The 26,885-nt window shown below is 37.9% G+C and overlaps 1 pseudogene; it reads right to left on the reverse strand.

Annotated features, from left to right (window-relative positions):
* Positions 1–6,724: 6,724 nt before the first annotated feature.
* Positions 6,725–25,673, reverse strand: LOC134329570 (stonustoxin subunit beta-like; annotated as a pseudogene).
* Positions 25,674–26,885: the final 1,212 nt, after the last annotated feature.

The following is a 26,885-nucleotide window of genomic DNA, read 5'->3' on the forward strand; positions in this document are numbered from 1 at the left end:
GCTGTTCTGGACTATATCAATTTCTGCACTGAGACCGTACTCCCCACTAAAACCACCAGGGTATTTCCAAATCAGAAGCCCTGGTTTAATGGGAAGGTACGGTCACTGCTTAAAGCCAGGGACGCTGCATACAGGTCAGGGGATCACTTGGACTACAAAGTTGCACGAAAGGAATTGACAAAGGGTATCAGAGAAGCCAAAGACAGGTATAGGCAGCAAATAGAGGGGCACTTTGTGAACAGTGACCCCCGCAGCGGGTGGAGAGGAATCAAATCCCTAACTGACTATAAAAACAACACCATGCAGGTCAGTCAGGATAGGGATCTCCCTGACACCCTAAACCTCTTCTTTGCTCGCTTTGATAAGCAGAAGGGAAGAGTTCTGTCTCCTGAGAGAACACGGTTGGAGGAAGAGCCGACACTCATTCTCCAGTGTCACCAGGTGAGATCTGTTCTGAGGAAAATCAACACTACCAAAGCAGCGGGCCCGAATGGGGTGACAGGCCGCCTACTGAAAGCCTGTGCCGACCAGCTGTCTGAGGTGTTTACACACATCTTTAATCTTTCTCTACAACAAGCTGCATTCCCCACCTGTCTCAAAGCTACTACTATCGTTCCTGTGCCCAAAAAATCTACTGTCACAACTCTTAATGATTATCGACCCGTTGCCCTAACCCCTGTCATTATGAAGTGTTTTGAAAGGATAATGTTAGCACATATCAGGAAAAGTATCCCGGCAGACCTGGACAGACATCAGTTTGCGTACCGGGCGAACAGATCCACGGAGGATGCTGTCACAATCGCACATCATACAGCCTTGACCCACCTGGAACAGCCGAACACCTATGTCAGGATGCTCTTTGTGGATTTCAGCAGTGCCTTTAACACCGTAATACCCCATAAGCTGGTCCAGAAACTTACCAACCTCGGATTTCCCACCACACTATGTTTATGGATTATAGACTTCTTGACCAACAGACCTCAGAATGTTAGAATAGGAAACCTGACATCAGACACCATAATCATGAACACAGGTACACCGCAAGGTTGTGTACTCAGCCCAGTCCTCTTCACTCTCTTCACCCAGGACTGCGTTTCCATGCATGCCTCAAACATGGTAATAAAGTTCGCGGATGATACAACAGTGGTAAGACTCATTGCTGAAAATGATGAAACCTGGTACAGGCAGGAGGTACAACAGCTAGAGGAGTGGTGTGTAGAGAATGACCTGGTCCTCAATACCAGCAAAACCAAGGAGGTCATCACTGACTTCAGGAGGATCAGGAGAACCACACCACCCCCACTCCATATCAGAGGTGAAGAGGTGGAGAGGGTGGACTCAGTCAGATTCCTGGGCATCCATATCACCAAGGATTTGACTTGGGCATTAAACACTAATAGTCTGGGTAAAAAGGCTCAACAGAGGATGTTTTTCTGAGAAAGCTGAAGCAGGTGGGTCTGGCTCCTCAGCTGCGAAGGAATTTCTACAGAAGTACCATCGAAAGCATCCTCTGCCAAAGCTGCACGGTCCCGAGTAGTGAAGACTGCACAGAGGCTTGTGGGAGCTGAGCTCCCGGATTTGGACTCTGTATATATGGAGCGAATGAGAAGGAAAGCATGGTCCATCTGCACAGACAACAGCCACCCAGGTCATTCCCTGTTTATCCCACTGCCGTCAGGGAAGAGGTACTGTACCATCAGGACTCGGACTAATAGGCTAAGGGATAGCTTTTTCCCTAGAGCTGTAGCCGCCATCACCCCTCCCCCATATGCACACACACACACACACACACACACACACACAGTCGGACTTGGAACGCTCGTCCCTCAACTAAACACACTCACTGATAAGACCTGAATTAAACTGGGCAAGGACCAATACTTGTCATTACTGAAATTTTTGCTGTATTTCTTTTAACGGAATGTGTGACTGTTATATGTTTATGTGGTAGTTTGTGTTTTTCTTATTTTTCTTTTCTTTTTTCTTTTTAAGCTGTAGTTTTAAAGTGCCAACTAAATTTCGTTGTAGAAATACAATGACAAATAAACATCCTTATCCTGCTGAATTGAAGCCGTGGTGGACAGGGGTCAGTATGTGCATTCTGTCTGGCCTGCGACTATGCAGCCCTAAATACAGCAAGCAACAATGCACTCTGTGTTCTCACATCTTTCCATGATAGCCAGCATTAACTTTTTTAGCAATTTGTGCCAAAAAAATTATTGTGTGATCTGATCAGACATGCCAGCCTTCACTTAATTTACAGATACACAGTATAAATAAAGTGAAATGCATATAGACAATTCATTGGCAAATACATTTGTGCATATACTTAGAAGCATGCTCAATGACTCTCTTGAATATTTAGCATACATCATGTATAAACTCTGAAACTAAAGCAATTACTGCAGAACTGAGTAATAGATAATAGCATTGCTGTGACTGAGGGTGCAGTAGCTGAAAAAATATAATGGTAGGTCTGCAGCAATGGCAGTATTTGATGAAAACACAGAAGTGGCCTTGGCACTAAGAATCCAAAGGCTGATGTTTAATGAGCTGATGTTAAATTCAAAATATTACAGTGCAAAGCACTGTTATAATGTATGTGCATGAGTGCATAAACACATTTTTTTCTTATATCAGCCCTAATTCTTTTGGAAAGGCCCTTGACTAGAATTTCTTTCAGCCACAAGAGCATTTGCAGGCATAATTGGGTCCTGAGATTGGGTCCTTATTTTAGACTGCAGACAGTGAGTCAGCAGAACAGTCAGTGCAAATGTGTTGAGCTTTGTGCGGGTTGGTCATTTATTTCCAATCTCCAATTTGTTTAAATAGGCTTTGTGATGGTGAAAAAAGAGAAGAGACTTTTCCAAACATATTGCCATTACAAAACCTAAGAGGCCCAGTCTGAACCAATAATAAGCACCAGGTGGCAGTTACTTCTCCAAAAGCTAGAGGTGGTATCATGCTTCCAGGCAAGCAGGGTTTCCCTGGCAGCCATGCACTGTATCTAATTATGTACTAATCTGATACAGTACATATGATTTATAACACTAGAGAGTGCTGATTTGCTGCTGCAGAGCCCAATGGCAGTGTGATTCAAACTGCTTCAAGCGCCACTTGGCATTGCTCAGGCATGAATGTGGTATTGGGCTTTAGCCCAACAGTATGTAAGCTGAATTGCTTCCAAATGTCTACTAGTGCTACACTTAAGGGCTATGGGTGTGTTCGAAAACCTAGTGAGCTCTCTACATAGAAGCAATTTACGTCAACCTACGCGTGCTCTTGAGAAGAAGCTGTTTGAATTCTTAAATGCCTTAAAATGCTGCCTAGTTAGGTACCTTAAATTTAAGCAGTATTTCGACTGAATAATGAGGGAGCATCCGATGCTTCCTTAGCGATGAAGACAATCCCAGCATTCAGCATTATTTCCAAATTTGGGCTTGTCAGTGACAATTTAACTGTTTTCGGTACACAGAGGGAGACATTAGTTGACATGCTAGCGCATTGTGCCACCTCATCCCATTGGTTTGAATGGCATGAGGCTAACTGTGTTAGCCTAGTAAGCGAAAACTGATGTAATCGCTGTCTAAGTAGCACGTTCGAATAACCTGTCTTATAAGTTGATGACTTCGAATCCTCTCTACTTAGGCAGCTGCCTGTGTAGGCAGTAGACAGCAAGGCAGCTCACTAGGTTTTCGAACAGACCCAATGTTTCAAAATCCTCTGATGCAATGTCACCTCATCTTCCTCTTCATGGCTGTGCTGTTTTTGCTCCTAGACATTTCAGCTTCCCAGTTGTCAAAGTTTACTGAGGCACCTCTAGCTTGGGCCAAAAAACAGGAAAACTACTTCAAAGAACACCCTATGAAGGTGCCATGTTGCAGGTGCTTGGTCTATTTAGTATTACCCTTTGTATATTTCACTTGTTAGAAATAGTAAAAACCTACTAAACAGAAGGGTTCCACACAGTTCTAAGAATTTAGTAACTAAAATAGTAACCTTTGCATTTTTTCCTTTCTTTCTTTGTATTGTGTCTGTGCAGAAACCTCTAACCTAGATAAAATGGTCAGTTGCGTGTGAGACTAAGCCACATTTTTAGGCAGAAGCTTTTTTAATAATTCAGACTAACAGTTTCTCTGTGATAAGAAGTGACTGAATTTGACTGCATTCCAGCAAGCCCCATCCTGCCATTATCACACTTCAGTGAACTTAAGGAGCCTTACTTTACCCCAGCCAGTCTTCACATCCAATCTCCAAAGAGATGGAGAGAGACGAGTTGGAGAGAAGGTTGCTCACTTAGAGAACAACACACTGCTCTCTTGAGCTTTCAGCAGCATTTCTGGCACACATCTGGTGCTTTTTCTTGCAGTGATATTTTTTTGTGACAGCAGAGATCGGTATGTTATATTTTACTATGTGTTATAGTATTGATCTGTTTTCACAGCATTAAAACAGTCCTTCAAAACATTTGGCTTTGGTCAGTTCTTGTTACTTTAATCTTAAAGACCATGGGAAGAACTGGTTGAGGGGTAAAATGGTATAAATTGTGCACTTTAACAACAAAGTGGTTGTATTTTCTTGTGCAGCTTGTAAAACATCACATCATCGGCTAAAGATATTGTACCAAAAGACCAAAACACTGACACTATTAGAATCCCATTAGTCTCATTGTGTTGAGAAGATGCCCTTTACCAAATATAACAAAACATTTAATATAGAATCTGTTTAGTCTATTTAACTCCTTGTTAAATCTGTTCTGCTACTTGAAAACAAAATAGCTAAACTATTTAAAAGTTTAAAATCTACCATCTTACCACCATTGTGGGTCAGTTGTAGCTTAGTCATTATGGCTATAAACTATCAGTTGAAAGGTTTGATTATTTAACTCTTAACACACTTGAACCACAGTGTCGAAATGAGCTGTAATATCCAAAAAATTATGTACTGTACATACATAGATATACAGTATGCATATGTCAAAAAGACATTCTTCTATTTCTTAATCTGACTTAATCATTGATATTTCCCAGTCTTAGTTTCTCTCCCATAAGCCCATACCACAACCAGGTTTATCTCATTAGCACATTAACAGCATTACAGCTCTTACGCACATTTGTTAACACATCTTGGGGTTCGAGATGCTTGGTTTGAAAAATTACTTTTCCAATCCTCCTAACAACCACCTATCTGTCTATAGTAATGATTTTTAACCCTGAATGGAAGCATAAACCAAGCTTCAGTAATAGCAAGGCTCTGTCTTCCACTGTAACTGTAGATCATAGTGTTAGTAGATTATACTAGTGTTAGTTCTATTAAATGTAGAACTGTTTTTGTTTTATTACCAAGTCACAGTATAGCTAAGTTGATGCAAAGCTGATAAAAGATAGGGTGCCAAGAGTCCTCAATGTATCTGCTTTTAATCTCTTGGGGTTTTCTCATATTTATTGGCTTCTGTGTTCATTTACTATTTACAACCCCAAATTAGAAAAAGTTGGGACAGTATGGAAAATGCTAATAAAATAAAAATGCAGTGTTCCTTACATTTACTTTGACTTTTATTTGATTGCAGACAGTTTAAACCCAAGATATTTCATGTTTTGTCTGCTATATACCTCCATTCCTGCATTTCAGGCATGCAACGCATTCCAAAAAAGTTGGGACAGGGCCAATTTAGGGCTAGTAATGAGGTGAAAAAACAAATGTGTGAGAAAATTATTGAAATGTTTAAAAACAATGTACCTCAAAGACAGATGGAAAGGGATTTGCATATTTCTCCCTCTACAGTGCAAAATATCATAATATCATTGGCAATATCATTGCACTCAACAATAGCTGATATAACCACATGGGTGAGGGATTACTTTGGCAAACCTTTGTTAAGAACTACAATACAGAATTACATGCACAAATGCCACTTAAAACTTTACTCTGCAAAAAAGAAGCCTTATGTTAACCATGTCCAGAAGCGGCGTCAGGTTCTCTGGGCTTGGAGGCATCTAGGGTGGATCATCACGCAGTGGAAACGTATGGTTTTTTTGGAAAAAAAGGACCATCCAGACTGTTATCAGCAACAAGTCCAAAAGCCACAGTCTGTCATGGTATGGGGCTGTGTCAGTGCCCTTGGCAAAGGTCATTACCACTTCTGTGATGGCAGCATTAATGCAAAAAAGTACATTGAGATCTTAGAGCAACATGTGCTGCCTTCAAGACGTCATCTTTTCCAGAGACGTCCATGATTTTTCATGACAGGATTTATATTGTCTTTCCGGGTGATTCTAGAAAAGGTCATTGACCTAGATATTTGCTTGCTGTTTGTATGAATATTATATGGATCCTGTTATGCTCATTTCACATTCCTACAATGTCTAGCTTTACCTGGTTCATTCTCTCTCACTTTCTCTCTTGAATCTATGTTCGGCTTCATCTGTGACTCACACCTCATAAATTATTGAGGTTTGACACACAGCCTGCTGAATTTTACCACCTACAACTCAGCTGAGTAAAAGATAAGGCAAACAAGACAAGATGTCTTAATATATTAACAAATTTGCAATAAGGATGTCAGAAGATTTGAAGTAGAGTGATGGTTCAGCAGGATGTTGTTACTGTCTTTGTTGGGTTTAGCATTCTCTCCCAGTGTTTCAGGGGATTTGATGAATGTGAATAAATGGCTGAATTGGTAAATGGCCTGGGATAGACAGGTTCCCTTCTGGGGTGTATTTGGTTACTTTGTTTCTAGGTTTGGCTCTGGAAAATTCACAACCCTGAACAAGTGTTCCTAAAAGACAAAAGAAAATCAAAAGAACACAGTTCCCCTACCCAACTACTTGGTTCTTACAGTATTCTTACAGTGGTAATTAACAGTGCAGTTTAAAGATGGTCTGAATTGACTGAACTTACAGCATACAGTGGGCAAGTACACTCTATGACCAAAAGTATGCGGACACTTAATCATAACCTTCTTGGTAACCACGCTCCATAACCATGTGTATTAATTTGGTTTAATCCCCAATTTGTGGCTTTAACATAAATGTGTGACCTTTTGTCCATTTAGAAATTTGCATTTGACAATTTGCACAAGACCTGACTTGTAATCAGTGTTCCAATTCCGCCAGTAAGTGTTCAGTTGGGTTGAGGTCAAAGCCACTGAAGCTTCCCAACTCTTTAAATCATTCAATGATTCAAAAATCATTCAATGTTGTTAGTCCTACAAAAAAGCCAACATCAAGCTCCTAGTTCTAACCAAACGTAGTCCTTACTTCTCATCACTTTGGTTGACAAAAAGTCAGTAAAGACAAGTATTTTTCTTTGTTGTGTTTGTAAGTAAATTATAACTGTCTTGATTGCCTGGTTCCACAGTCTTACACTGACAGTGTTCTTTCATGGAGATTGCATGGCTTTATGCCCTTAGCCTTAGACCCCCCACTTCTTGTGTTGACCAGGCCTCTGATGTTTTCAGATCCTAGCAATGCTGTGATCTCCTGAGACAACAGGTGCATGTGTAATAGAAATACATCTTTTTTATTTGAGAAAGGCCATGTAAAGTATCAAAGAAAAATTTGGGCAGTTTTCTAGCACTGAAGATTGCAACATCACATTTAGATTTATGAATCAGATTTACTGTTGCGTTATCAAATATCACAGATTTTTGACTTTCTACAATTCTGCATTTAATTGAATAGCATTGTTATGAATATTATTATTATTATTGTTGTTGTAATTATTATTATTGTTTTGACTTCTGTACAGATGTTATATATACACTGATCAGCCATAACATTAAAACCATCTCCTTGTTTTTACACTTACTGTCCATTTTATCAGCTCCACTTACCATATAGAAGCACTTCGTATGTTGTGCTGGTATGAGTGGATCAGACACACAGTAGCGCTGCTGGAGTTTTTAAATACCGTGTCCACTAACTGTCCACTCTATTAGACACTCCTACCTAGTTGGTTCACCTTGTAGATGTAAAGTCAGAGACAATCGCTAATTTTTTGCTGCTGTTTGAGTTGGTGAGTTTTGGTTGGTGGACTATTCTCAGTCCAGCAGTGACAGTAAGGTGTTTAAAAACTCCAGCAGCACTGCTGTTTCTGATTTACTCATACCAGCACAACACACACTAACACACCACCACCATGTCAGTGTCACTGCAGTGCTGAGAATGATCCACCACCCAAATAATACCTGCTCTGTAGTGGTCCTGGGAGAGTCCTGATCACTGAAGAACAGCATGAAAGGGGGCTAACAAAGCATGCAGAGAAACAGATGGACTACAGTCAGCAATTGTAGAACTACAAAGTGCTTCTATATGGTAAGTGGACTGATAAAATGTACAGTGAGTGTAGAAACAAGAAGGTGGTTTTAATGTTATGGCTGATCGGTGTATATATAGATGTTAAATGTCTTTATATTTAACTGTTTGAAGATCACAGATGTGTATTTTACAGTGATTTGTCTTAATAGAAAGGTAATATGGAGAGCTGCATCGAGATTCGAGTGATTCCATGATTAGAGCTGTCTGTGGATTAATCAGGCTGTGCTAAAGTTGTCTTGTGCCACACCTTGACATCCCATGAGGCAGTATGTTCTAGAAAAAGAAAGTGGAAGGGTGGGCGCTCCTCAGATGTGAGTCATCACCATAAACACATGAACAAAAGTAGTGTTTCCAGCTTTATTAAAAAAAGCCAATGTTGGCAATTTGTGCCCGAAATACTCCTCTGGGCACACCTTTTTTCCTCTCTCCGTCTGCTGCAGTCCTTATGCAATAGCACGTAACCTCACTTAATCACATCTTCACTGACTACAGAAAAAAAATTCCCACCAATACATAACACCTCAGTCTGTAAGCATTTGATAAGCATAAATAGATTTTTCTTATTTTTATTACCTGCTTTATCCTGTTGTTGAGTTGTGGCGGGTCTGGGTGTGTGAGTGCCTATACAAACGTGTGGATGTATATGAAAAAGGACACATCCACCTACTAACCACTTTATCAGCAACATCTATACACATGTTGAATTACACTGATCAGCCATAGCATTAAAACCACCTCCTTCTTTCTACACTTACTCTCCATTTTATCAGCTCCACTTACCATATAGAAGCACTTTGTAGTTCTACAATTACTGACTGTAGTCCATCTATTTTCTGCATACTTTTTTTTAGCCTGCTTTCACCCTGTTCTTCAATGGTCAGGACCCACACAGGATCACTACAGAGCAGGTATTATTTGGGTGGTGGATCATTCTCAGCACTGCAGTGACACTGACATGGTGGTGGTGTGTTAGTGTGTGTTGTGTTGGTATGAGTGGATCAGACACAGCAGCGCTACTGGAGTTTTTAAATACCGTGTCCACTCACTGTCCACTCTATTAGACACTCCTACCTAGTTGGTCCACCTTGTAGATGTAAAGTCAGAGACGATCGCTCATCTATTGCTGCTGTTTGAGTTGGTCATCTTTGAGACTTTCATCAGTGGTCACAGGACGCTGCCCACGGGGTGCTGTTGGTTAAATATTTTTGGTTGGTGGACTATTTCTAACCGATTAGCTGCAGTTGAGGCTCATTTCAGAAATCACACAGCACCCTCAAGTGGACAAGACATTAATCTTATCCTGTTCTGCTGTGTTTCTCGTTTTTGTCCTTAATTAAAGCCATACCATTATGGACATGGGTGGGCCCACAGACCTAACATTTTATAATGTTTATATAAAATTAATTTTATTTTATTTCAGTGGTTTTCTCTGGGGCGGCACGGTGGCTTAGTGGGTAGCACTGTCGCCTCACAGCAAGAAGGTCGTATGTTCGATCCCCAGGCGGGGCGGTCCGGGTCCTTTCTGTGCAGAGTTTGCATGTTCTCCCTGTGTCTGCGTGGGTTTCCTCCGGGAGCCCCGGTTTCCTCCCACAGTCCAAAAACATGCAGTCAGGTTAATTGGAGACACTGAATTGCCGTGTGTGTGTGTGTGTGTGTGTGTGTGTGTGTGTGTGTGTGTGTGTGTGTGTGTGTGTGTGTGTGTGTGTGTGTGTGTGTGTGTGTGTGTGTGTGTGTGTGTGTGTGTGTGTGTGTGTGTGTGTGTGTGTGTGTGTGTGTGTGTGTGTGTGTGTGTGTGTGTGTGTGTGCGTGTGTGCGCGCTGGACTGGCGTCCCATCCAGGATGTTACTGTGTGCCTTGAGCCCATTGAAAACCCATTGTATATATGACATTCATGTGACTTTTATGTTAAGGTTATCTTTATTTAGATCTATTATTTATTCTATAACTAGTTTTACTATTAGGATACAGGTGCAATATGTAGGCCTACAATAGCCACCCCCCCTTCTTTAGCCCAAATAAAGCTCTCTAAAAGCCCCCCACCCACCCACCCATCACCATCACCATCAAGGTGTATGCCTACTTTAAATGAAAAAGGAACTATGCATTCTTTGCCAGATAGTAACTTTGTTAGAAATGAATAAATAAAAAGCAATGTACAGTGTATCACAAAAGTGAGTACACCCCTCACATTTCTGCAGATATTTAAGTATATCTTTTCATGGGACAACACTGACAAAATGACACTTTGACACAATGAAAAGTAGTCTGTGTGCAGCTTATATAACAGTGTAAATTTATTCCTCCCTCAAAATAACTCAATATACAGCCATTAATGTCTAAACCACCGGCAACAAAAGTGAGTACACCCCTTAGTGAAAGTTCCTGAAGTGTCAATATTTTGTGTGGCCACCATTATTTCCCAGAACTGCCTTAACTCTCCTGGGCATGGAGTGTACCAGAGCTTCACAGGTTGCCACTGGAATGCTTTTCCACTCCTCCATGACGACATCACGGAGCTGGCGGATATTCGAGACTTTGCGCTCCTCCACCTTCCGCTTGAGGATGCCCCAAAGATGTTCTATTGGGTTTAGGTCTGGAGACATGCTTGGCCAGTCCATCACCTTTACCCTCAGCCTCTTCAATAAAGCAGTGGTCGTCTTAGAGGTGTGTTTGGGGTCATTATCATGCTGGAACACTGCCCTGCGACCCAGTTTCCGGAGGGTGGGGATCATGCTCTGCTTCAGTATTTCACAATACATATTGGAGTTCATGTGTCCCTCAATGAAATGTAACTCCCCAACACCTGCTGCACTCATGCAGCCCCAGACCATGGCATTCCCACCACCATGCTTGACTGTAGGCATGACACACTTATCTTTGTACTCCTCACCTGATTGCTGCCACACATGCTTGAGACCATCTGAACCAAACAAATTAATCTTGGTCTCATCAGACCATAGGACATGGTTCCAGTAATCCATGTCCTTTGTTGACATGTCTTCAGCAAACTGTTTGAGGGCTTTCTTGTGTAGAGACTTCAGAAGAAGCTTCCTTCTGGGGTGACAGCCATGCAGACCAATTTGATGTAGTGTGCGGCGTATGGTCTGAGCACTGACAGGCTGACCCCCCACCTTTTCAATCTCTGCAGCAATGCTGACAGCACTCCTGCGCCTATCTTTCAAAGACAGCAGTTGGATGTGACGCTGAGCACGTGCACTCAGCTTTTTTGGACGACCAACGCGAGGTCTGTTCTGAGTGGACCCTGCTCTTTTAAAACGCTGGATGATCTTGGCCACTGTGCTGCAGCTCAGTTTCAGGGTGTTGGCAATCTTCTTGTAGCCTTGGCCATCTTCATGTAGCGCAACAATTCGTCTTTTAAGATCCTCAGAGAGTTCTTTGCCATGAGGTGCCATGTTGGAACTTTCAGTGACCAGTATGAGAGAGTGTGAGAGCTGTACTACTAATTTGAACACACCTGCTCCCTATGCACACCTGAGACCTAGTAACACTAACAAATCACATGACATTTTGGAGGGAAAATGACAAGCAGTGCTCAATTTGGACATTTAGGGGTGTAGTCTCTTAGGGGTGTACTCACTTTTGTTGCCGGTGGTTTAGACATTAATGGCTGTATATTGAGTTATTTTGAGGGAAGAATAAATTTACACTGTTATATAAGCTGCACACAGACTACTTTTCATTGTGTCAAAGTGTCATTTTGTCAGTGTTGTCCCATGAAAAGATATACTTAAATATCTGCAGAAATGTGAGGGGTGTACTCACTTTTGTGATACACTGTATATGTGGATCGTTGTCTTTATTTAAAATTTAAGTTTAAAACATCTGGTAAGAGGGTGTTTTGAAAAAAAAAAAAAAAACTGACCAAATGTAATACTTATCAGGTCAAACATGAAATTTTTTTAAAATTATAAATAAAAAATGCAGATGCAAATCCTGAGGCATAAGTTTTACTGTTCTGATACAGTATGTAGGCCTAGGACATTAGCCCCCCCACCAGTCACCAGTCTTTCTTTAATAATAATAATAATAATAATAATAACATTTTATTTGAAAAGCGCCTTTCATGACACCCTAGGATACTGTACAATAAAAATAAAGAAAATCAAAGAAAAATTATAAATAAAATACACATATGGATATGGAAACACTAAACATATGGCACAGTTCTGGGTCACCCAAAAGCCAGCTGGAAAAGATGGGTTTTGAGACGGGTTTTGAACACAGCTGCAGCTTTAGACCCAGATTTCTGAACCTTCCTTTTTTCCTACAGTACTAATATTTCTGAAAGGTTAAGAAATCCAAAATATGCGCTTAAACCATAAAAGCATATAAGAAATGTATGCCTTTCTGTAAAGCCTGACAAAAATTACATGCTAACAAAACTTTACTGAAAAATAAATGTAATCATATTAATAAACGGGAGTCTGAAAACACTGTATTCCATCACATAGCTTAACATGGGAATATCACCATGTTCTTTTTTTACTATATTCTCTACAACATTAACACTGTTTATAAGAAAGATAGAAATGTTTCTGGTAGATTGGTTTTCATACAAAATAGCTTTATTTACGTTTCTACACTTGCCCTGCTTCCTACCCTGACTAAAAGGTTGCTTTTAATGTTTACATTGCTGCCACCGTGTGGTGTAAATGCAGTATATACAGTGGAGGCCAAACGTCTTAGATCAGTGGTGAACGTGCTTTAATTTTACAAAGCCGTCCTAGATTTAGACAGAATAAAGGGTTTGTTTATAAATAAATTATTTAGTGTGCAGATAATGATTCTGTACCTTTTAACAAAGCTTTACAGAAAATCTTACGTAAATATGTTTCTGGTAGATTTGGTTTTCATACAAAAGAGTTATATTTACGTTTCAGAGCACTATACTTTCTACAATAGCCCTGCTTCCTACCCTGACTAAAATGTTGATTTTAATGTTTACACTTTGCTGCCACCGTGTGGACGATCCTAAAAATGATTCAAGAAAAGCTTTGCCTCTAAGCCAGACATGTCCAAAGTCCGGCCCGAGGTTGGATTTTATATGGCCCGCGTCTTCTGTCTTAAGTTGCATTACTTGTGGCCCGCCAGCACAGTCAAACAGAAAAAAATGAAGTATATCAATTCAAGATGTATAATTCCCCTTTTTACCAGATGGTGGCAGCAACACTGTGTAAGACATTCACAGGCAAAGCCGTGAATGAGACGTACTCATGTATGACGTAATACAAGCGACACAGGCTGTAGGAACAACGATTAACGTGGACAAAATTTGACGTGACCTATTGTACTAAAACAACGAGTTTTTAAAGTTCATTTAGAAATTTAAATAGCTTGTTCTGTGTGTTCTGATATGTTCATCTGAATGCTAAGAATTGGCTGTTGTTCGCTGTGTGAAAATAAAATTATTAAATAACAGCGTATTTATATGCATATTTTATTGTTTAAAATAATGTCATCAGGGACTGTTGGCCCTCGGGCCCTTTCACATTATCAACTCTGACCCTCCTAGAAAAAAGTCTGGGCACCACTGGCTTTTACAGTGGATTTTGAAACGTGATTAAGAGAATGCACCTTACTGAGACATTAGTGAGATCAGACACAAATAGTCAGTAAAAAGGCCTCGTATATTGGATTTCAGGTTAAAGTCTGAGCTCTGTGCTGGTCAGGTTAATTCATACCATACATTTTCAGTAGTGAGCATTAACACCCAGTATGTTTTTTTTTTATGGAAATAAAGGGGCCCAACACAAGTCGTTGACGAATAACAAACTTTTTAAACTTCTCAGAATAAACTCCATAGAATATCTTTGGTGGGAATTGAAGAAGGAGGTTGCAGCATGCAAATCCAAGAATATTAGTGTACTAGAGACCATTGCCCATGAGGATCAGGCTAAGATTCCTTAGGAATGCTACTAGAAGCTGGTGTCTGGTTATGCATCACATTTGGAGCAGGTCATATCAGCAAAAGGGTGTTACTAAGTACTAAAGGGGTTCAATTCTGAGACTGTAGTAGTCATTAAAAGTGGCATTGTGTGTGTATGTGTGTGTTGAATCTAGTTAAACAATATGTTAGTCGTGTTGAGCAATTTTAATTGTTTTTGTTTGTTTTGTTGCAAACAGCTAATCTTGCTAACAAATCTAATTTGCAATGAGGTTTCAGTTATTTTGATTGCAATTGATTATATGATTTTTAAAGAAGAAAAAAATAAATTTGAGGACAATACTTATGGAAGCCTTTTTATTAGCAGTCTCACCCTTTTTGTGTAAATGCACCCTACAGTATATACAGCGGAGGCCAAATGTCTTAGATCAGTGGTGAACGTGCTGCCCCTGCTACACTAATACAAGTACAATACATACCACTACGTCACACCACTGCCACCCAAACATGATCTAGTTTGTTGGTTCATGACCCCAACAAGACCAATATGTGTGAATGGATCTTTGAGATAAAAGGCATTAGGGAAGGACAGACAATTTTACAAAGCCGTACTGAATTTAGATAGAATAAAGGGTTTACATTTGCTTTTACTTACTGTTAAAATTCTTAAATGATTCTGATAATATTCTCAATCAAATAGTGCCTCACTAATATTTACCACGTAAAAGTAATTAAATATTCACATAAATAAATGATGTAATGTGCAGATAATGATTCTGTACATTTTAACCAAGCTTTGCAGAAAAGCTTAAGTAAAAATGTTTCTGGTAGATTTGGTTCACATATAATAAAAGCTTTATTTACGTTTTAGGGCACAACTTACAGCAGCTCTGCTTCCTCTGCTGACTACAATGTTGATTTTTATGTTCGCACTTTGCTGCCACCGTGTGGACGATTCTAAATGCTTAAAGGAAAGCTTTATTTCTAGGCTTTTTCACTGGATTTTGAAACAATCCAGATTGTGAGAATTCACCTACATTCACTCCCAAAGAATTAGTGAGAGCAGACACAAATCTTTAGTAAAAAGGTCTTGCATAGTGGATTTCTCATTTCAGGTTAAAGCCAGAGCTCAAGCAGGTTCTTTCACACCAAAAAGTATGAGTAGTATGTGAGTCATTCTATAATTTGGGGTACATTCCATGTCCAATGATAATAATTATATTTATTCTAACTATTTTCTTTAAAAAGGTCATATTTTACCTATTAATGGAAAACATGTTGTAATATCACAAAAACATTATGTGCATCATATGCTTCATTTAGCTTGAAATTTGTCATGATGTTCCTAAATGAACAGTTTTTGCTGTGTCCGTTTTTTAAGTTGAGGATGCCTTGGTTTCAAAATAATGAATAAAATTATTAAGGGCAACAACATCTATTTTTTTTAATTTCAATAGTTTAAATACTAAAGAAAAATAATATTTTTTAAATTGAGTTTCTCTTTTAAATAATTTAAATATATTTATTGTATTATTGTCAACTATGTTACTAACAGAACTCCACTCAGCAACTCAAAAATGGTTTGTTCTAAAACTGTGACCAGCATTACATGATATCATTTTTCATATCATATATTGAACAAACTGTGGTGAATGTTCTCTTATTTTTAAAAATATTTTATCTATAATAAACATTGTCAATGAGTATATTAATTGACTGTCAACTAAGTTACATACATTGTTATGGTAAAAAATTTTTTTATCATTTTAATTCAAATGTATGTTCAAATTAGACATTATTCTGTTCAAGAAATGACATGTGGTCAGCCAGGCAAGGTCTACCACTGAAGTTATGGGTCAAAATAGGGAAATTGTCAACTATGTTACCTGTCAACTAAGTTACCTAGTAGTCTACATCTACTTGCCCTTTTAAATAAAATAAAAAATAATTATGTTTAAGCTTTGCAACTAGTGGATATGTTACACTAAAGGAATATATTAACTTGAACCACTGATTGTTCTGTTGAGAAAGAACATTGTTTTTGTACTTTTTGGTGATGTGAAATGTACCCCAAATTATAGAATGACCCATGTATGTACACCCAGTATGTTTTCTTTACTGAAAATTAAGGGGCCCAAAAGAAGTCACTTTGTTAATTTGTCAGAATGCTAGATTGTGAACCATTATCTAGTAATTCAGATAATACATTTGCAGTCCTTCAATATCCAGTGTTGGTTTGCATTACAGTATTTTAGCCAATGCTTGTCATCTATCTATCTATCTATCTATCTATCTATCTATCTATCTATCTATCTATCTATCTATCTATCTATCTATCTATCTATCTATCTATCTATCTATCTATCTATCTATCCATCTATCCATCTATCCATCTATCCATCCATCCATCCATCCATCCATCCATCCATCCATAATTTGATTTCATAAGTTTTTTTTAATTGTTATAGACTTTCCTCCACAGTCACCTGTTCAAAACCCATTTATGGACTACAGTTGAAATCAAAATTATTCAACCCCCTTTGCCAATAAGGTTTATTAGAAAATTAGCTTTTACTTAAAGGTAAAATTCTTAATTGATCTTGATAATATTCTTAATCAAATAGTGCCTTACTAATCTTTACCAGGTTAAAATGATTAAATATTCACATTAATAAATGTATTTGCAGATAATGATTCTGTTTAAATAAACAGTAAAGTACACAATAAACCCATTGTTGCAATGTTGTTCAGATTTATTCAAAGAATATCCAACAAGAATGAGTTTTGCGCCTGGATAGCAGGGACTTTAAGTGGGGAAAAAACATGAAAATGGTACATGAAGTTACATGAACAATAACATGCAATAAATCAAAAGAAAGAAAAATGATTTGTTTGGCTAAAACTGTGACAAAGGATTTAATCAATACAGTTCAATGTTTGCCCAGACTTAACATTTTGATATGGGGTGCCAGAAGTGGTGTCTTTTACTTTAAAATGAATATAAATGCACTAAATATAATAACTCATTCAAATCCAAATGCAACATTGTGGGGCTTCATAAGCAATGATAACAGATGATACCATTTAACACCCCCCCAGTAACACATACTATTATTAGATTTTATGAAAAAATTTCATAAAACTTTTATCCACTGTCTTTTTAACATATTGAATTATGAGTTATTTAAGAATTGGTTTGAAGGTGATCGCATTCTTTAGACACTAAAAATACACCATTCACCCCAGGCTATAAAGTTTATTTATCAAGCAACCTTAAATAATAAATCAAATTATTAGAATGATTATTGCGTGCTGATATTGCTGTTGTAGCATGAAAATGATCAGAAAAAGCATCAAAGATTAAGATGTTCCTAATATTAATGACAACCAGATGGTAAAACTGTTTAAAAAAGGAAAACATCTGGTCAAGGCTTCTTTGGATTATCAGTGTCCCTATATATGGGCTGGAATGGTTGTCTTTACCTGGTGGAAAAAAGAATAAAAACATTTTATTGCTGTATAGCTATTGTATTACCTGCTCTCTCTCTCTCTCTCTCTCTCTCTCTCTCTCTAAATTTTAATACTTTATGTTAATAATGTTAGATTTATTTTGTGGATTTTAAGATCAGTTGAGAGTGCATAGTAATAGAAGAACATTTTCTATAGCTAGGTATTTTTGGAAATGTTCCTACCCAAAAAAGTTTAAACTTGTTACATATTTACTAAAATTCCTAAAATAACCTTCCACGTGATCTTTTTATTGCCTCAAGAATACACATGACCTTACTTAGTAAATTGTTCAGTTAAATAGATTATTTTACAGTAGACTTTTTTTTTTTAGCTATTATTGTGCTTATGACTAACCCACAACACAAGTTGTTTCAGTGCTTTGTCTGGTTATTACATTCATATTTCAGTGACTGTTGTAGATTGAGGCATGTATTAAAGTATTAATGTGTTCAAAGTGAATTCTATTAAGACCTGTTTTAATGAGTATAGTGTGAAAAGGAACTCCAGTTGCCAGCCAAGCCATTTATGGCATTTAGAAGCTGCTATTTTTACCAACACTTCAATTCATTCACATTGGAGATCTTGTTGGATCGCCAATGTCTGGAGATGCCTGTTTAAGTTTCTGCCACAGGGTTTAAGTTTTGACTTGGACTAGGCCACTGCAAAACGTGAATTTTGTTTAAATCCTTCAGAGGTGACTTGTAACACGAGAATCCCCCATCATCCCACTACCACCCTGATGTTTGACTTGTGATATTATGCTCTAATTGAAAAATGTCTCTCTTAGCTCTATGGCAGATGTAATGGGACCTGATTTTTGAGGCCTGATGTTTTTTATATGTTTTATTTTTTTTGTTTTTGTTGATGCATTCTTAAAAGAAATTGAATTTGCCACTGATTGTAGATTTGATGATGATGGCTCTCGCTGTTGTTTGCTTATGTCCCAAATCCTATTGTAACACTTTTTAAACTTACTTTTTTATCTCTTGATTAAGAAGCTGAATTGATTAAGATGCTGTTGGATAAGCTTTCATAAATAAATTCATTTAAAAACTTGTCTCCACTCAGACATCCTATAAATGTTAATATCTGTACTGTGCCAATTGGGAGCAATCCTCCTCTTTAATGGATATGCTATACATAAGATTTCAGTTATTGTAATTGAGCCAGACAAGTTATCTACAGTTTTTTATCTACTGTCCTTATATGAAGAAAAGACTTACTTCAGTGATGCCAAAGTAGTTTATGAAGGCATTACAGATGTTAAGTGAAGTCACTCTTTCCACTGGTACGCGATGGTTAAACTTATAATAAGACGCGCCATTCACAATTACCTGAAAAAGTAATGAAAAATGTATTATAAGACTAAACTGATTAATTGCTGTACTAAAAATGAATGATGCACACAATTTAAACATTTAAGCCCTTTACCTCATAGCACTCTGGTTTAATCACTATAAATATATCAAAGGCTGCTCCAAGGGAAAATGGGTTTTCCTGGAGCTTTACTTCAGAACCCCATTGCCAGCTCTTTCTGTCATTAAACACCACAGCGTATGTACGGGGGTTAAAGAATAAAACAATGTCATCTTCATCCCTTGTTCCAGTCTTCAGACTAATTAGAAAATCGCTACAGACACAATAATTTAAGAATTAATGATTTTATTTATAAAAAAGGTTGTGGACCACATTTAGCTTTGATTAAGATGTGCATTTGCCATGGAATAGTTGTACCAACCTCATGTACCTACAACTTTCATTTTCATCCAAAATTGCACACACTTCTGCCCAAGGTTTTGTAGTTACCTTAAAATTTCCTCCAGCACACCCCAAAGACTTTTAATGGGGTTAAGGTCAGGATTCTGTGGTGGCCAATTCTCTCAACCACTCTTTCACAAATTTAATCTGATAAATCTTGGCATTGCTATTCTGGATTCTGCCCATGCCATCAGAAAAGAAAACGTCAATTGATGGGATAATGTCATTCAGTACATTCAAGTAGACAGCTCATGTCATTTTATTGCCACATGACATTAGTGACCCTTGACCTGACCAATAAATTGACCCTACTGTAACACAACATACATTTTCTGACAGGGTTGTTTAACAAATAAGAAGTGTCCTAGTTAGGATTAAAATATTTTTTTCTAGCTGAATCACAGTATTCACTGCTGAAATTATCCAAAACCTTTTTGCCTGGCAGAATATTTCTACATAAATATAGGACATTTGTATGTAAAATGGTTACAAATTGTAAAATCTAGACATTACTGTCAAACATACCTTTGAGAATCTACAGGAAAAACACCATGGAAAAACAAAGCCAGTCCAGGTCTCAAGCCAGAAATTAATCGACCCACATATGGTTTGCTCTGTGATTAAAAACATTTAGGGTACAAACAGTGATTTATTCTCAACCTTAATTAATTGATCTTACAGTCTTAATAAATGAATGTAAAATTTATTTCAAAATCAATGTAAAATATGTTAAGGTGCTGTGATACTCACTGGGCTGCAAACTGGATAGTTTATATCAGACTGAATGTCAGAAGAGCGCTGGCGGGAGGCACCACCGCAGAGTTCCTTAGCAAAAGTAGATTTGCTCCAGTTCTGTGAAGAACAGAAATGTGCAGAATGACATAAGGAAAACAAATGCTGCTTGTGCTTTACTGCTTAAAATTCCACTTGATAGACCCTCATCACCAAACTTATCTGACTTACTGGAACAAGACCAATGGTGCTCATTACGACATCTCCAAGAATCTCAATGTGAGTCACGCTCTCCACTGACATGCGGTGCTTAAAAAGGAAACTAAACTGTCCATTTATATAAACCTAAAAAAAACAACAATTTTAATTAGTGTAATAATTTTACTTTTATACATGCATTACTTTTTTCCTTATTCACCAATATCTATACCTCAAAGCCTTCTGTTTTAGCCACAGTAAAGACATCAAATGCAGATCCTTTGTATATAGGACACGCTTGTGTCTCTTCATGTGTCTCCCAATACCCTTTCCTTCTACTATTACGTATCATTGAAACATTATAAGTGGGCTTTAAGTGAAAAGCGATGTCATCTTGATCATTCGGTCCAAGTTTATGATTCATTACAACTCTGTAAAAAAAATTATCTTTCATTATTAGTTGTTCATCTTACTGCAGTATGTCATTATTTAGTCTGATTTGTTGTATTTTGTGTGGTCATGAATACATACAGTTGTCCATTGGTAGGAGCATCCCCTTGGAAGTACAAAGCCATTCCTGTTTTAAGACCTCCAGGAATTGCAATCACGTATGGTGCGGTCTGTAATGGATATAAGCAGATATTAAGTAGCAATATTTTAATTTACCTACACTAATGTCTCCCATGCTGGCACTTTTATCAGACAGTAGGAGTTTCTCTTATGCGTATGGCCTTTTTTTTTGAGACATGGCCAACTGGGATTGTTAAGTGCTTGGGTAGGCTAGTAGCATCAGAATCAAAAACCCAAGTTCAATATGTGGTTGATAACCAAAACTACCACCCTGAAGATAACCATTGGTTTACTATTAGTTAAACCTGTCAAATAAAACATTAACAATAGTTGGCATACTGATGCAATGTGGCAGGACAGTAGTTCACACTGATTTTGTGTCATGTGGTATGGCTGACAAGGGACGCCCAGAAAAGTGAGCTACTTGGTGGGACTGAGGCGATTTATTGGAAATTGGTGTGCCATATTTATTTATTTTTTATTAGTCCTCCTGTCCTTACATAATTTGTTTGCATTTTATAGTGTTTTCATAATTATGCACAGGTTGGAAAAATAGTGGTAATTAATGCTGTACGCTGACTGGGACGATAAAAAGCTCTGGGGTCACCTGTACCGTTCACTTCCGCTTTCGGCAAACAAAGGGGACCTGGGTTGTTTGGCGTGTGTGACTGTCGCTGCTGTGGAAGTTTGGTGTCATACGAGTAAATCTGAAGTGAATCGCTTCCGAAGTCATAAGCAGGTTTTCAGCCTTGCTTATTTGTCGGTCCTCCATTGAGCTACGAGGCACATGGTTGTTTTTAGATGCCACTAGAAAGTACCACTATGTTTTATATGTGTTGTTGGGGTTAACAGCTGTTTTAAGTGACAGGAATGTACTTTGAAAATTAAAGTGTGTTTTTGTACTGTTTTATCTGTTGCAGTGGAGCCGGGCCTGGTTGCCTGTAGGCCACTGTTTTTACCTCGTAATATTAGTTTTAATAGTGTATGCTAACAGTTCAAATAGAAAAATTCACTGATATTACTGGACTTAAACACTGAAATATTTACTTACAACATTGTTTGCAAGGATTGTGACCTCTTTCTGAATAGTTGAAAGACTCCAGCGTGAGATGCCAATCTTGGTCATTATTCTCTTTCTTAGTTCATTACAGAGAGGAGCAGTAAACCAGTCCTGTGGAACCCAAAATGATGTTTTGTTCTAACAGTTTGACAAATTCTTAATATTACTATTAAAATAAAAGGCATTCATAAAAATTAATCATTAAAAATAATTAGAAAATTAACTGACCGCTGACTGGCCCACTGAAACAACACTGAGCTTCCCTCTGAAAGAGCAGAGGACGTTGTCACTTGCTTCACTTATTCCCACATCATCAACAGCTCTGTGTCGGACTCAGTATTGGCTTGCTATATCCAGTCCAGTCAAAGTGTATGTTGCTGGAGCATCTGTAGTATCCACCACTTTCCATGCTGCTTCAGCTCCTGAATCTTGTATTGTTCTGTACTCCACTCCGTAACGCAATGTTGATCCAGTTGGGGACTTCTGAAGCTTAAGGATCACATTTTTGTCCTGAATCTCTACTTGGAGTGCAGGAGGTTTGGACACAGGCTGAAACTTGCTGTCTATCAGTTTTCCTTTTTTGTATAAGCGAATGGAGGTTCCGGGGTTAGCGGCGTCTAAGATTGAGGCAATGATAAACCTGATTTGCTTCTTATCCTTATTACATTCATAGAAGCTTTTGAAAAGAACAAGGTTGTCTTTCATCTTTGAAGTTATGTCAAATTTGCTGAACCAGAACTGAATGTCATCAGCACTTGACTTTGGAACTGGAGTCAGTTTTTCAAACTGATCTGGTTTGAGGAATTCAGTTACTGTGGACAGATATGGATCTGCGTTCTTTAGAGAAGTAAAAGTAAAGCATAGCACAGTGTCAACAGTAGGATCAATTAGAACGTTGGTCAAAGAGCTTGACGATTTCATAAGTTGAATGCCACTCAGTTGCTGGCTATAGGAATACAGCAGATCCAGTTCACTCTGACTGTTCTCTAACCATGTACTGACTGTGTTTTCTGTAAATGGTGACTTGTCATGGATGGTTAGTAGGTTTGCCAGTGCCTGTTCTGTCTCCTTTCCTCCCCGAATCAAAGGAAGAAGCTTGCAGAGGGCTTTCAGAAGCATTCCCTTGTAGAGCCTAAGTGACTCCTGAAATGTCTTCAGCCTTTGTTTCACATCTGTGTAATCATTATTTATTGTGTTTGCAAGTAAGTCATTGCACATTATATCTGCCTCTCCAATCTTCTCCAGTAAACTTTCTGATTTAGAGATCAGTGTCTCACCAATTTCTCTCTCCAGCCTAGCTGCTTTACTATCCAAACGTGCAAGAGGATAGAGCCAGACCCTTATTGGTACAGCATCGTTTTCTTTTTGCCTTAAAATAGAAGGTAATTTCTGGTACAGCTGCAGTGCTTCCATGTACGTGGTGGGATTTGTGTCAATCTCATAATCACCACAAAATGTACAATGTATGTTGTCAACTGTTTTTTGTTCACTGTCTGTCAACTTTAGAGATCAGCTTCCCTCAACAGAAAATGCTGGAATCTTTTTGACCATTACGTTCAGGTTTCCTTCAATTTGTTGTTTGTTTTCATTTGATGCAGCTGTTAGATCAAATACCATGAAAGCTTGAGCTCCATATAGTACAGCTGTGACAACATGAGTTGCTGTCTGGTCATCAAACACTTTAGGGTAGGTAATTTTGCCCAGCTGGGTCATGGTAAGTTGTGCGAATTTCGTAGTCTGACCATAGTACATAGTAACCCGGGACTGACGTGCCGAAGACTTTTTGTCATTCATAAATCTGGCTGAGCCACCAACTTCAATCAAACCACCCAGGAAGCTGGCCTTAAGGGAGGCGCTCACATCTATTAGACTGGCCTTCTCACGAACAGAGTCAGAAGCAAGAAATTTCAGATCAGTCTTAGGCTGTCGATGCACATCCACATCTTTATCCAATGATGCTTTATCCCATAGAGTAACACCTGAAATAAGACACAGAGTGGAATTCACAAACTATTTACTAAGTTTTCAAAGTATATATTTACCACCAACACTATTTATTCTCCAACTGATTTTATTATGGTCATAAATTATTACAGGAATGAAGACAATAACAAACATGATTACGATATTAATTAAGCATTGTTCACATGAGTATTGTTGCTGATCATGTGCATCCCTTTATGGCCATTATTATACTTCCAGTAATATAAAGCACAGTGTCACAAAGCACATGTCATCTCACACCAATTTCATGTCTATGGAAATAAGTGGATTTTACTGAACTTGCAGCCACCAGTTCTAAATCCAATAGAGCAAGTTTGAGATGTGGTAGAACTGGCAAATCTGCAATAGTTACATGATGCCATTATATAAACATAGTTTATATTGTGATGATAAAATGATACTTGTTCTGCAATTAATGCACCATATTAACCATAGGCTTTAGCTGTAATTTACCATAATTTAGGATGAAGTCTTGCAAGTACATGCAAACATGAAACACTAATATAAAAGAATGATACATTATCAGTTGTCATTTCTAAAATGCTAGTCAAGTTATGCAGTTATTAACAGCAATGTTTTAGAGCTTTTTTTCTAATAATCTACAGAATTAGAAATAGATCATTTTCTATTTTTAGAGCACTATAGATGTAATATATGAAATACAAATAAAAAGAAGTGATTTACATTTTGGATCAGCTTTGAGCATTAAAATATAAAATCTGCATACTTTACAGTAGAATGTACTGTTTGTCAATGTTCCTAATAGTAATTCACACATATTAAAGTATTGTTTTTGTTTCACAGTTGATTAATGTTTGCAAAGCCTCCAAAAATGCAGCAGTCTTCGTATCCACAGGTAATACTGAGCGCAATTAAGTTTGATAATTGTGTAACATACGTAAATACTGTAAAATAGAACCGATGAATTATGCACAGTAGGACTTTACCAACATTTACATAGTTTTTTTTTCCTATTCTCAGAAAGATCATCATGACTACTAGCACTACCAGCATCACTACTCCTACATTTTGGAGCCATTATTAAGATGAATAGGGGCTTTGTGAACACAGACACTGCAAAAATGGGGCAACTACTGCAAACAGCAAGAACAAGAAAAGTAGAATGGAGTAGTAGGGCAGTTGTAGCCTAGCAGTTAAGGTGCTAGGCTAGTCGTCAAAAGGTTGCTGGTTCAAGCTCCACCACTGCCAGATTGCCACAGTTGGGCCCTTGAGCAAGACCCTTAACCTTCAATTGCTTAGACAATGTACTGTAACAGTATTGTAAGTCGCTTTGAATAAAAGCGTCTGCCAAATGCCGAAAATGTAGAGTAGTACATAAACAAAGGAAGATGAGTGAAGTACTGTTTTATTGCTAACTGAATCTGCCTACTTTAAACTATTTAAAAATACTTGTCAGATCCATTTATGGTTAAGCTGAATAAATCATCACTGTCTTACTTTATACACTGTATTAAATATGAAATACAACTTCAGATTGTGGAATTAGGAACATGAAGGGAGGTTTACCTGGAATAAATGAATCACTGCGGCAGTCATACAACATGCCAGGATGCAGGGCCCTTCCAAGGGCTGCCATCTCAATGACTTTGGGTTCCATGACTGTCAAAAACACAGCAACTTATTATATAGCATTATTAGGCAGCATTTAGTTCTTATTAGCGTCTTCGCTCCAAATAAAATGTTATTTATATAGTTACTGTTATATTTATTTATATTACATGTTATATTTATATAAAAAAATCTACATTTATTTTAAAATTCACATGCTGAAGCTGTAGTACACACTGTTCTAGCAGTATCATTAGTAGTAGCTGCTGGTATAATATTAGCAATAATATCAAAGTAACTTGTTGTACAGCTACAAGTAGTAACTAGTAGAAACAATCAAGTATCAGTAATAACACACGCAATACATTGATATTACCTTTTTTGTAAGTTTTTAGTAGCACAGAATTATTTTTTCTCTCTTGAGTCAGATCAGAGTAGCCTCAGTGTCCTCTACAGCTTTGACATTGTTTCTCAGTCTTTTATAGTCATCTGATTAGAATGTATGACCATATAAGACTAAAATGAGATTTCTTTGGGACATGTTGGGTCTGATCCACCATATTTTATTCTTCAGGAAACTGGCTGCCAATTCACAGTAACAAAATTTTTGTTACAAATTACATTAGACATGCAGACTAACAAATTCTGATGATATATATGCAAGATTTTTTTAACCTATTTTTTTTTTTATTTGTCAGGGTCTGAATAACACTTTTGTAGTTCTCACCGTCTATACACTAAAACATACTACAGTTTTAAGTATGCAAGTTATTTTTTTTTTACTAAAAGTAAATCATCATTCAAAAACCAGATGTAAAAAGTGTTTTCTATAATGTAAATGTTGTATAAGAGTTTTTTTATCTACTACATAGGTTTGGATATATTTTGGCCTGTTTTCCTTCACAAACTCACTTTAGGTTATATACACCGATCAGCCATAACATTAAAACCATCTTCTTGTTTCTCCACTGTCCATTTATCAGATCCACTTACCATATAGAAGCACTTTGTAGTTCTACAATTACTGAATGTAGTCCATCTGTTTTTCTGCATGCTTTGTTAGCCCCCTTTCATGCTGCTCTTCAGTGGTCAGGACTCTCCCAGGACCACTACAGAGCAGGTATTATTTGGGTGGTGGATCTCTCTCAGCACTGCAGTGACACTGACATGGCGGTTGTGTGTTGTCATTGTCACCGCGGTGCTGAGAATGATCCACCACCTAAATAACACCTGCTCTGTCGTGGTTCTGATCATTGAAGAA

Source organism: Trichomycterus rosablanca, chromosome 15 (assembly GCF_030014385.1).
Source record: "Trichomycterus rosablanca isolate fTriRos1 chromosome 15, fTriRos1.hap1, whole genome shotgun sequence".
Taxonomy (NCBI): Eukaryota; Metazoa; Chordata; class Actinopteri; order Siluriformes; family Trichomycteridae; genus Trichomycterus; species Trichomycterus rosablanca.